Source organism: Setaria italica, chromosome VIII (assembly GCF_000263155.2).
Source record: "Setaria italica strain Yugu1 chromosome VIII, Setaria_italica_v2.0, whole genome shotgun sequence".
In the NCBI taxonomy this organism is placed as follows: Eukaryota; Viridiplantae; Streptophyta; class Magnoliopsida; order Poales; family Poaceae; genus Setaria; species Setaria italica.
The window spans coordinates 7,304,211-7,316,512 of record NC_028457.1 but is presented as its reverse complement, the minus strand read 5'-3'; the positions used below and the strand labels follow the sequence as shown (position 1 = coordinate 7,316,512).

Here is a 12,302-nt window from a genome sequence, read left to right as displayed (position 1 = left end):
TCCCGTATAGTAGTCTATATTGCATCTTTTTCATGAGGGAAGTGGTCCATATATATAGGGAGGAAAAGCCCCAACACCCTCATCTATTAGCAATATGGGACTAACAGATGGTGTACCCCCTCTTTACGCGAATGGACCTTTGAGATTTATTTGAAATTCTGAAATTACTTATGGGCTAGGCCCATTATTTCAACATTAACTGCTGAAGTTGTTTACTGTTAGGGTTCAATTACGTGTTTCTTCGATGATATTTGATCAGAGGCAGAGAGAAACAAGCCTTCGACATGAGACTGCGTCAAGTGTAGGGTAGGTACAGTGCTGTCTCCTATGTTCTGCAGTACTTGTCTTAGCACTGTCATGTAGTCTGAAAATTTTATAGGTGCAGAAATCGTTCGGTTTTGCCATTAGTCAGATAAAAGTTAAGCCTATGTAACCTGTGTACCTTGCGTACTGTTTTCCTTTCTGAAATTACCTTTGAAGCTTGACCCTTCCCCTGCTAGCTCTTTTATGATGCACAATACTACTACTTGGTTTATAGTATAGAGCAGATTTAATCATCCATTGTTATGGGTAATTAAGTAATTATTATATAGTAAAAAGTGAGATTCCAAATAGAATGATCTTGTAGACTTTATGCTAGTGTAAAAAAATATTAGCCTATACTATTCATGTATACTATCTATACCACAATTGAAGTTTTCAATACTATACAATTAATTTTGACCATCTGATATTTTTATACTAGTCATTTTTGAACACTAGTATAGTCTAGTACTGTGCGCCGTAAAAGAGGAGTTCTGTCCTGCACTGATTCAGTTATCAGCCTTATTAGTTTTTCAGTTCTCCATGAAAATGAAAAAAAGACTAGACCTTGACCGTTGACTTAACCTGCCATTTACTCCTGATCTTAAGAATGTATGAATTTAACTGGCCAAGTTTCCAACAGGGAAGCCAATGGTAGTACAAGTAAGATGGGATGAGGTGCATTGCAGTCTGTACACAGCACACCTTGTCCCAGCCATAATCCTTTTCTTCCACAGCTGGTTGCTACCAGTTCTGTTTCTAAAAGTAGTACTTTGGATTGGATTATAGAGGAACGGTTGTAATTGGTTTTAGTAAATATTCTACATTTTGTCATTAAAACTGAGGCCTGAAATTCAGGGAACTTTTTCTTACACGTATTGATGTTTTGATTGACTAAGGTCAGGTAGAAAATTGAAATATGACTGCCATATACTGAAATCTTGATGGTAGTATTATACACTAGAATGTGTTTTTCTGTGGCAGTGGTAACATTTTTATTATAATTGGATAAACGTTCATGTTGCCTTGTTCTGTTTTAATGTTTCACAGTTCTGCATGCTTGAAAATCTCTTTTGTTTATTTCTAGTTATTTTCCTATTTTTCTATGCTTTAATTTTTAAGCAGTGGTGGGAACCGGGAACACTGTCAAATGGAATTGTTTGGAGACCCTTTAATTGAATTGTCGGGAAACTGTTTTCAACTGTTTAAATTTGTTTGAGTCGAAAAAGCTAAGTTGTTTGGATTGGTTTGGGTGCAAAAGTGAAATGCGTGGTTTGGTTTCTTAAATATACTGGCGTCTTAATGGACCGATTTCATTTTGCTTGGTTTTCACAGCATTAGCAGGGCTACCTCTGCCCAATCCTGACATCTGCATGCCATTGTTCAGGCTTAGCTGGACCTGCGAGTGCACAGCAAGGTCACCATATGGGGATGCTTGGATTCCTTTTTTTGAAATGTATGCTTGGATTGCTCTCTGGCCATTTTTCTACCATAGCTCTCTGCTCTTCAGTTGATGCATATTCAGTATTCAGGTAATCTTTTTGTAGTTGTTCTTACTTGGTAGCAGTTGTTCTTCTAGTCGTTTCCTGATCAGTTCAAGTTATTCACTAAAATAACTAGAATTCGATTTAACAAGCAACTGCTATTGGAGTTGTTCGAAATTCACTCCAGGATATAGGCCTCGCCCTTGCGCTCGGGGGGGTGCGGGGGGCGGAGCCCCCCGCGGTACGGTACAGTATATACACCCTTGCTAGGGTTTCGTGGAGACTTGATTCTCTTGTAAGCCGTCATAGGCGTGTAACCCAAAACTCTTGAGATAGTGAGATTGTTGCTGGCTGGTGCCCGTGGTTTTTCCCCTTCACATCGGAGGGGTTTTCCACGTTAAATCGTGTGTCTCCTCTGTGGCTTGATTCTTTACTTCATATTCCTATACGTTGTACATAACTAGTGGTACCAGAGCTTTGGTTGCTGTTAGGGTTCATGACGACGTCGATGAAGTTCGATCTTCCGCTGCTGAACTACGACATGCGGTTCTCGCTATGGCAAGTCAAGATGCGGGGGATTCTGGCGCAGACTCATGACTATGATGAGGCGCTGGATAGTTTCAGAAAGAGGAAGGCCGAGTGGACTCCAGAAGAGATCCGCAAGGATCAGAAGGCACTCGCCCTAATACAGTTGCATCTTCATGATGATATTTTGCAGGAGTGTCTGAAAGATAAAACTGCTGCAGAACTATGGCTGAAACTGGAATCGATCTGTATGTCCAAGGATCTAACCAGTAAGATGCAGATGAAGATGAAGCTGTTCACCCTGAAGATGAAGGAGGAGGATTCAGTGATGAGCCACATCGCTGAATTCAAGAAGATCATCGCCGACCTAGTGTCGATGGAGGTGAAGTATGATGATGAGGACTTAGGTCTTTTACTGCTATGTTCTTTGCCAAAATCGTATACAAATTTTCATGACACCATACTTTTGAGCCGTGATGAACTAACCCTAAAGGAAGTTTATGAGGCTCTCCAGTCTAGGGAGAAGATGAGAGGCATGGTGCAGAATGACAGGACGTCGTCCTCCAAGGGTGATGCTTTGCTTGTGAGAGGCAGAACTGAAAACAGATCCTCAAATGATGGCAATGATGGAAGAAAGAACTACGAAAGGAGAGGCCGTTCAATGTCCAAGCCGCATGGTAATAAAAAGTTCTGTGTTTATTGCAAGCTGACAAATCATAATGTTGAGGATTGCAGAAAAGTACAGAATAAGGAGAAGAGAAAAAACAAGTCGGCTGGTAAGGTCTCTGTTGCTGCTGCTGCGTCTGATGATGAATCTGGAGATTGTCTGGTAGTATTTGCTGGTTGTGTTGCTGGTCATGATGAATGGATTCTCGATTCCGCATGTTCATTTCATATTTGCACTAAAAGAAATTGGTTTAGCTCGTACAAGCCTGTGCAGAAAGGGGATGTTGTGCGGATGGGAGATAACCCGTGTGACATTGTGGGGATTGGATCAGTTCAGATCAAGACTGATGATGGCATGACACGCACTCTGAAAAACGTCAGGTATATACCAGGGATGTCCAGAAATCTTATCTCATTGAGCACGCTTGATGCAGAAGGTTACAAATATTCTGGTTCAGATGGCGTTCTGAAGGTATCAAAAGGTACTCTTGTTTGCTTGAAAGGTGATCTTAATTCTGCAAAGTTATATGTCCTTAGAGGGTGTACTTTACCTGGTTCTGATTCCGCTGTTGCTGCTGTTACTAATGATGAACCTAGTAAAACTAACCTTTGGCATATGCGTCTGGGACATATGAGTCACCATGGTATGACAGAATTGATGAAGAGAAACCTGCTGGATGGCTGCACTTCGAGTAAAATAAAGTTTTGTGAGCATTGTATTTTCGGGAAGCATAAAAGGGTACATTTCAACACTTCTGTTCACACCACTAAAGGTACTCTTGATTATGTTCATGCTGATTTATGGGGCCCTTCCCGTAAGTCCTCACTTGGTGGTACTCGTTACATGCTTACAATTATTGATGATTACTCTAGAAGGGTTTGGCCTTATTTTCTGAAACAGAAAGATGATACTTTTGCTGCTTTTAAGGATTGGAAAGTAATGATAGAAAGGCAAACTGAAAGGAAGGTAAAATTGCTTCGTACTGATAATGGTGGAGAATTTTGTTCGCGTGAATTTAATGATTATTGCAGATTGGAAGGCATTGTTAGGCATCACACCATACCCTATACTCCACAACATAATGGTGTGGCCGAACGCATGAACAGAACCATCATATCCAAGGCCCGTTGCATGCTGTCTAATGTCAGGATGAGCAAGCATTTTTGGGCTGAAGCTGCTAATATTGCCTGTTACTTGATAAACAGGTCACCTTCTATTCCACTAAATGAAAGAACTCCCATTGAGGTATGGTCTGGTACACCTGTTGATTATTCACAGTTGAAAGTTTTTGGATGCACTGCTTATGCTCATGTTGATAATGGAAAATTAGAGCCTAGAGCTGTTAAGTGTCTTTTCCTTGGTTATAGTTCGGGAGTCAAAGGCTATAAATTGTGGAATCCTGAAACAGGAAAGACTTTTATGAGCAGGAGTGTTGTTTTCAATGAATGTGTGATGTTTACTGATAGTTTGCCCTCATATCATATTCCAGAAAAAGAGCTGCAGCGTATGCGCATGCAGGTGGAGCAAGTTGATGATGATACATGTGTGCAGGTGGAGCCTGTTGATGAGCATGGTGACCATGATAATGATGTTGCTGAGGATGATGCTCATGATGATGTTCAGCAAACTTCTCCTATTTTGCAGTTAGAAGAGGATTTACCTATTGCTCAACGCAAGTCAAAAAGGACAATTGCACCTCCTAAGTGTCTTATTGAAGAGTGTAATTTGTCTTACTATGCTTTGAGTTGTGCTGAATAGGTGAAGAATGTTCATGAGCCAGCAACCTATAAAGAAGCTATTCGTTGTGGTGATACTGAGAATTGGATTTCTACTATTCATAAGGAGATGCAGTCTCTTGAGAAGAACAGTACATGGGAGCTTGTACCTTTGCCTAAGAATAAGAAGACCATCCACTGCAAATGGATCATCAAGAGAAAGGAGGGTTTATCTCCAAGCGAGCCTCCAAAGTATAAGGCAAGGTTAGTTGCTAAAGGCTACAGTCAAATTCTGGGTGTTGACTACAATGATGTTTTCTCTCCAGTGGTAAAACACAGTTCAATTTGTACTTTCCTTTGTATTGTTGCTTCACATGATTTTGAGCTTGAGAAGTTAGATGTGAAGACTGTGTTTTTGCATGGAGAGCTTGAGGAGGACATATACATGGACCAACCAGAAGGGTTCATAGTGCCTGGCAAGGAAAAATATGTGTGCAAGTTGAAGAGATCCTTGTATGGTTTGAAATAGTCCCCTCGTCAGTGGAATAAGAGGTTTGATTCATTTATGTTATCACACAGTTTTAAAAGATTTAAGTATGATAGCTGTGTTTACATCAAGCATGTTAATGGATCACCTATATATTTGCTGTTATATGTTGATGATATGCTGATTGCTGCCAAGAGTAAGATTGAAATCACTAAGTTAAAGAAGCTATTGAGTAGTGGTTTTGATATGAAAGATCTTGGTAGTGCTAAGAAAATTCTTGGTATGGAAATTAGTAGAGACAGAAAATCTGGGTTGCTATTTCTTAGTCAACAAAATTATATTAAGAAAGTTCTTCAGCGTTTCAACATGCAAAATGCTAAGGCTATTAGTACCCCTATTGCACCTCACTTTAAGTTGTCAGCTGCTCAGTGTCCTAGTACAAATGCAGAGATTGAATACATGTCAAGGGTTCCTTATTCTAGTGCTGTTGGGTCTTTGATGTATGCCATGGTTTGCTCTCGTCCAGATTTGTCATATGCTATGAGTCTTGTTAGTAGATATATGTCTAATCCTGGCAAAGAACATTGGAGGGCAGTTCAGTGGATTTTCAGGTACCTCAGAGGCACAACAGATTCCTGTTTGAAGTTTGGAAGAACTGATAAGGGTCTTATTGGCTATGTGGATTCTGATTATGCTGCTGATCTGGATAGGCGAAGATCACTTACAGGTTATGTGTTTACTGTTGGCAGTTGTGCTGTGAGTTGGAGGGCTACTTTACAGTTAGTTGTTGCTTTGTCTACTACTGAAGCAGAATATGTGGCTATTTGTGAAGCGTGCAAAGAATTAATTTGGCTGAAAGGTTTGTACGCTGAGCTTTGTGGAGTTGAATCTTGCATAAGTTTGCACTGTGACAGTCAAAGTGCAATTTACCTCACTAAAGATCAGATGTTCCATGAGAGAACTAAGCACATAGATATCAAGTATCATTTTGTGCGTGATGTGATTGAAGAAGGTAAGCTGAAGGTATGCAAGATTAGTACTCATGATAATCCTGCTGATATTATGACAAAGCCTGTTCCTATTGCTACGTTTGAGCTGTGCTCAAGCTTAGTTGGTTTAATTGGATAGTCCAAGAGACTATTGTTGGCACCAGTGGTTTTCTATCTTTGTTATGTTCAGGATGAAGGGTTGATTTATGATATAAGATGAATTTGTCTCAAGGTGGAGTTTGTTGGAGTTGTTCCAAATTCACTCCAGGATATAGGCCGGGCTTCTGACGGAGCGGAGGCCCGTATATACACCCTTGCTAGGGTTTCGTGGAGACTTGATTCTCTTGTAAGCCGCCATAGGCGTGTAACCCAAATCTCTTGAGATAGTGAGATTGTTACTGGTTGGTGCCCGTGGTTTTTCCCCTTCACATCGGAGGGGTTTTCCACGTTAAATCGTGTGTCTCCTTTGTACTTCATATTCCTATACGTCATACATAACAACTGTTGCTTAGCGTCATCGTCCCCACCTTTTTCCAGGTGTGGAAGTGTGATGTGCTGATTCCAATTACTCTCTGCAACCAACTAATTGTCCTCCGTCACATATTCTATTAATGGGTTTCTCCTTGGCCATCATCTGACGGCTGGTGCTATATTCAATCACTTATTGTTGGAAAATACTGTTTGAAAGGTAAGGCTTCTCGCCGTGCTTCAGATTGCTTCAACAGTTCACTGTGTGAGTATTCAGTTAGTACCAAAGATGTTTGCCAATAAAAATGGAAAACACATTAATGTTGTTATAGCTAAAAATATAATCAAGACAGATATTTGTCAAGGCTTCTATGCAACATGTCAATTATTAATGATCCTCCAGTGTGGTGAAACAAAGTATAATCCACACTAAATTAAATTACGTTATTAAAATCTAGATGAAAAACAATAGCAATATCCGTAAGTTTATCTACTTTTCAAACCATCTTGACAGTTGTTCTACATTCATTGCCATCCTGTTGCTCTGCAAATTTGTGAAGCTAGGTATTTTTGTCGGATCCCTCTAATTGAGTTATCTGATGGCAGCCATACTTTATAGTCAGATTGGTTCAATCGTTAGCAAGATTCAAGATATCGTTATAGATGAGGGCATTATAACTCTGGGGTTACAAGAAGATCTCAAAGAATTACAACGAACGATGAAACAAGTACAATGCTTTATTAATGATGCAGAGCAGAGAGAACAGAGGAGTCAGCAGTTAACAACTGGCTCAGCGAGCTGAAAGATGCTTCATATGAAGCTGATAACATTATTGACTTGGCCTGATTAGAAGGAAACAAGCTGCTAATGGTTGATGCTTCATCATCAAGAAGCTCTGAAATGTGTGTAATATCTCAACTTTTCTCTTGCCTTCCTAATATCCAAAGTCTTCACAAGATTGCCATCCGGATCAGGAACTTGAACACTGAACTTGACAAGATTTCAAAGCTTGGTGAATGATTTTTAAAACTTCAGAATGTGCGTAATAAAGAGGAAGCTTCAGTTGTGAGGAGAACGAGAACTAGTGAACTTTTAGAGCCCAACCTTGTGGGAAAGGAAACTTTACTTGCTTCCATGCAATTGGTGGAACTGATTCTTAGACACAAGGACGAGACGGCACACAAGATTGGCATTGTTGGAACAGGTGGGGTTGGAAACTACTTTCGCTCAAAACATATATAATGATGACATGATAAATGGAGCCTTAACCACAAGAGCATGGCTCTGTGTTTCTCAGGAATACTCCAAAGATGCTCTTTTGAAAGAAGTTCTTCGAAACATTGGGGTAGATTATATGCTTGATGAGACAGTTGGCGAACTAAGTAGAAAGCTTGGAACAGCTGTTGAAAACAAAACCTTGTTTATTGTGTTGGATGACTTAGAATACCGCTAGAGACTTGGAATGACACTGTGCATCGAGTACAACTGATGTCATATGGTACCGGATGGGAGCTACTGGGGAAGTGCATGAACATTAATGAAGAGGCTGAAGTGCAAAACTTACGAGATATAGGGATAAAAATTGTTCGTATGTGTGGCGGCCTTCCTCTAGCAATTAAGGTCATTTCTAGTGTTCTAGCAACAAAAGAAAAGACAAAGAATGAATAGAGAAAGTTCATAAACAAGAGTGCTTGGTCTACGACTAAATTCTCCGTTGAGCTCAGAGGAGCATTGTATCTGAGTTATGATGACCTACCAATAAATTTGAAGCAATGCTTCCTCTACTGTGCATTGTACCCTGAAGGTCATATCATGTACCGAGCTGACCTTATAAGATATTGGATTGTCGAGGGTTTTGTAGAAGAGCAAGAAGACGAACTCCTGGAGGATACAGCTGAAGAATATTACAATGAATTGATACACTGGAATCTTCTTCAACCAGATCCTTTTTACGTTGATTGTGGTCGCTGTAGAATGCATAGTTTATTAAGGCGGCTTGCTCAACATTTATCACAAGATGAATGCTTCTGTGGAGATCAACAATTGTTGGATTTCAAATCTTTGTCAAAATTACGGCGAATTTCAATTGTTCCTGACAAGGGTTCTGTCAGGCTCCCGGACATCGGCAAGGAACAAATTAGAGCAAGGACTTTGATAATTCATAGTACCAAGCCAACAATAGTTGAAAATAAAATATTCAAAACTCTGCCACACATTCGAGTATTGGATTTGACTGGTTCAACTATAAAAAGCATTCCAGATTGTATTGGTGGCTTAATCCATTTGCGTTTACTTAGCATGTGTTTGGTTTGAGTACCAAGTGGGATGGGTTAGCTCCATCCCTGTTTTCTGGGTTGGATCTAACCCACCTCGTGTTTAGTTGAGTGGGTTGGGTTCATTCCAGTTTTTTATTTGGTTAGATCGGTTGAGAGAGATGAATGATGTCATTTTTGACACCTTTAACACATTCATTAGCAAGCCCCACCAGTCATTTATGGGCCCCATTTGTCATCCATTCTATTTCTCATTTTCTTTATTTCTTTTTTTCGATTTGATCCTTATCTTCTTGCTGCGAGCTACCACGGCTCCTCGTCGGCCGAGCACCACCCTGCGCCCCTGCCCTCCGCTGCCGCTAGCTCCCTAGCCTGCTGCTCCTCGTTGGCCGCCTGAGCGCCATCCTACCATCTGCCGCTGTGAGCTTCCCAGCCCGCTGCCGTGCCTCCTCCCTCCCCGCCGGCCGAGCCTCCCGGAGAGTAGACTGCCCCTGCCACGCGCCCACACCTCAGTCCTCCCCCACCGGCCACCCTTACCCCATAGACCAGGCCTCCCCGCGTGGGAGCTTCCCTGGCTGCGCCTCAGCCCTCCCCACCAGCGGCCCCTTCCTCGCCGCGCCTCGCACTCGCTCCAACCGTCGGAGAAGACAGAGCACAACGGAATGGAAGTGGGTCGGGATGGTCCGCTCGATTTGGCGGACCATCTCGACACCGGATCTAGTAAGAATATTCTATATAGGGATGGACCCAACCCACTTCATTTCTGAACCAAACATGGATCCATCTGGGTCCGACACGTCCCAACCCACTTCAACCCTCAAACCAAATACACACTTAATCTTGATTTTAGTGAGAAATCATTCCTACCTGATTCCATTGGGTGTCTCAAAAACCTTCATTGGGTGTCTCAAAAACCTTCAGGTATTGAGCTTGCAGCACTGCCAAGCTTTGCACTGTCTTCTCTTGGCAATAACTCAGTTATGTCAGTTAAGGTGCCTTGGTCTATCTGGAACACCGATAAATCAGGTTCCAAAAGGTATTGGTGCACTGAATTTTCTCAACGATTTACAATCAATTCCAGTTTGCGGCCGTGCCATTGATAATTTTACTCTAACGCAAGATGGATGGGACATTGAGGAATTGAGTGGTCTTCAACAGTTGAGAAGCCTTTCAATGGTTAAATTTGAAAAGGCAGGTCCTTGTAGCACAGATTTTCTGATAAACAAAAAGCATCTGAAATCTTTAGAACTGCGGTGCACAGATGAACAATATTCTGAAGAGGAAGTTAGCAATACTGAGGAGACCTTTGAGCAGCTAATCCCACCGCACAGCTTGGAATACCTTGAAATTGGTGAATTCTTTGGCCGCAGGTATCCCACCTGGATAGGTACTACTCACCTCTCATCGCTGACATACCTGATACTCAGTTATTGTAAATCTTGTGTTCATCTTCCACCAGTTGGGCATCTCCCCAACTTGAAATATCTACAAATCCGCGGAGCAACTACTGTTATCAAGATTGGACCCGAATTTGTAAGTTGTGGGGTGGGTAATCCTGAACCTGTAGGGGCAGTAGCATTTCCACGTCTTGAGTGGTTCATCATATTGGATGTGCCCAACTTGGAGGAGTGGACCTTAGTTTCTGTTGAAGGAGAGGTATCAGCATCAAGTAGTGAAGTGCGAGAAGGTAGTGCTAATGTGAAGCAAAAAGGAGGAGCTTCAATTCCAAAGATGCGGCTGCTGCCTCGATTGAAGTGCCTGCAAATCATTCACTGCCCAAAGCTTAAAGCTCTCCCAGAGAGGCTTGGACAGGATGCCACCAGCTTGAAGACGCTTGAAATTAGAGATTTGGGCTGCCTTAAGGTTGTGGAGAACCTTCAGTCTATCTCCACGCTTGTAATCGCAGAATGTGAAGGCCTAGAGAGGGTCACAAATCTCCCCTGTGTGGGACAGTTAAAAGCAGAGAACTGTCTAAACTTGAGGTTTGTTGATAATTTGGACAACTTGAAGAATTTATTTCTTACAGATGATATGCAAGAGATATCCTCACCGTGGGTTGCTGGGCTTCAAGAGCAGTATCAGAAACTTCACGGGGAGATCTTGGATGTCTACATTTGGACAGATTGTTCATTCAAAGCTTCTCAATAACGTGGCTACAAAGTTGAACAGTATGTACAGTTTCCCTTCATTCTATCTACTTACGACACATCATATCATGCTTTTAAGAATGTTGAAATGTGTACTCCCACTGTTATGTTTGATTTGACTTAGGTTTCTACAGTTTGCGCTGTTCTTAGGATAACCCATGTCCTGTCGTTTTTCCCCCTTTACCCATCCATTTTCTTGGACATGAAAAAGCATTAAGATGTTCTCTTCTTTTGAAAGTCCAAACTTTCTGTGTTTAATCCTGTACATTATGCTCAATTCTCAAAGGTAGTTTACCTAGATGTATTCTTGTTCTAAATTGAAACGATCATAGTGGATCATGGTTAGAAAACTTCGCATCCAACAATTAATCAGTGCTTTGGTTGATTGTGAGGTTAATTGAACATGTTATCTTATTAGGCTGCGTGTTGGTCAAATGCCTGTCCCTGATGTTTTAAAATTCTGTCAAGTAACTGAGGTTCCATTTCTGTAGATTACCATCAATTCTGAAGTTATTGTGCCTTTCATTTTTGTACAGGTTTGGGCTTCTGATCTGAGGCACTAGAAAATTTGGGCTGACACGGGATATATTGTCTCTACTGTATAGAAATGTAAGGCTAAAGTTTACTGCAACGAGGTATTCATCATTAGTGTTTGGAGAATCTTTGATGCTATCGTAGTTAGCGTTCCAGTCGTATGAATGTTTAAAAAATGGCAGCAGAAACTGTTCAGATGTTTAAATGTCTAGTTGGATCTGGCACATTATGCCGCATTCTTTTCTTTGCACTCAGTTCGTGTGGATTTGTTCGACAATCTGGACCAGCTATTTAGTGTGCATATGTACTTTGATTCAGCGTTTAGTCTTGTAATGTGACCAGTTCTTTTATGGCACAATCCTGTCATTTCATTCTGTCTTATTGTGCGAAAGATTGAAAAGAACATGAGCTTGCTACATTGGAAAAGGAGAAGAATGTATTACTAGACATTTCGCATATTTATATCCTGAAAAGGTTCGACTCCATGCAGGGGTTAATGCTTTTTTACAGTTGCGTTAATTGGAAAAGGGAAAACAGAGCAGTGTGCAGTGGCTGGAGTAGCATCTTGAGCTGGTTAGATCTGGGAAAATGATTTCTTTTCCACACTTTGATCATGGGTTGCTGCTATAAATCTCTCTGTAATTGTAGCGATGCCTTCGTTCCATATTTGATTTTCACTAGAAGATGACATGGTTCCACTCGACTAATT

General features: G+C 41.2%; 1 pseudogene; it reads left to right on the top strand.

Annotated features, from left to right (window-relative positions):
• The first annotated feature begins 7,237 nt into the window (after positions 1-7,237).
• LOC105914905 lies at positions 7,238-11,060 on the top strand (annotated as a pseudogene).
• The last annotated feature ends 1,242 nt before the right edge of the window (positions 11,061-12,302 follow it).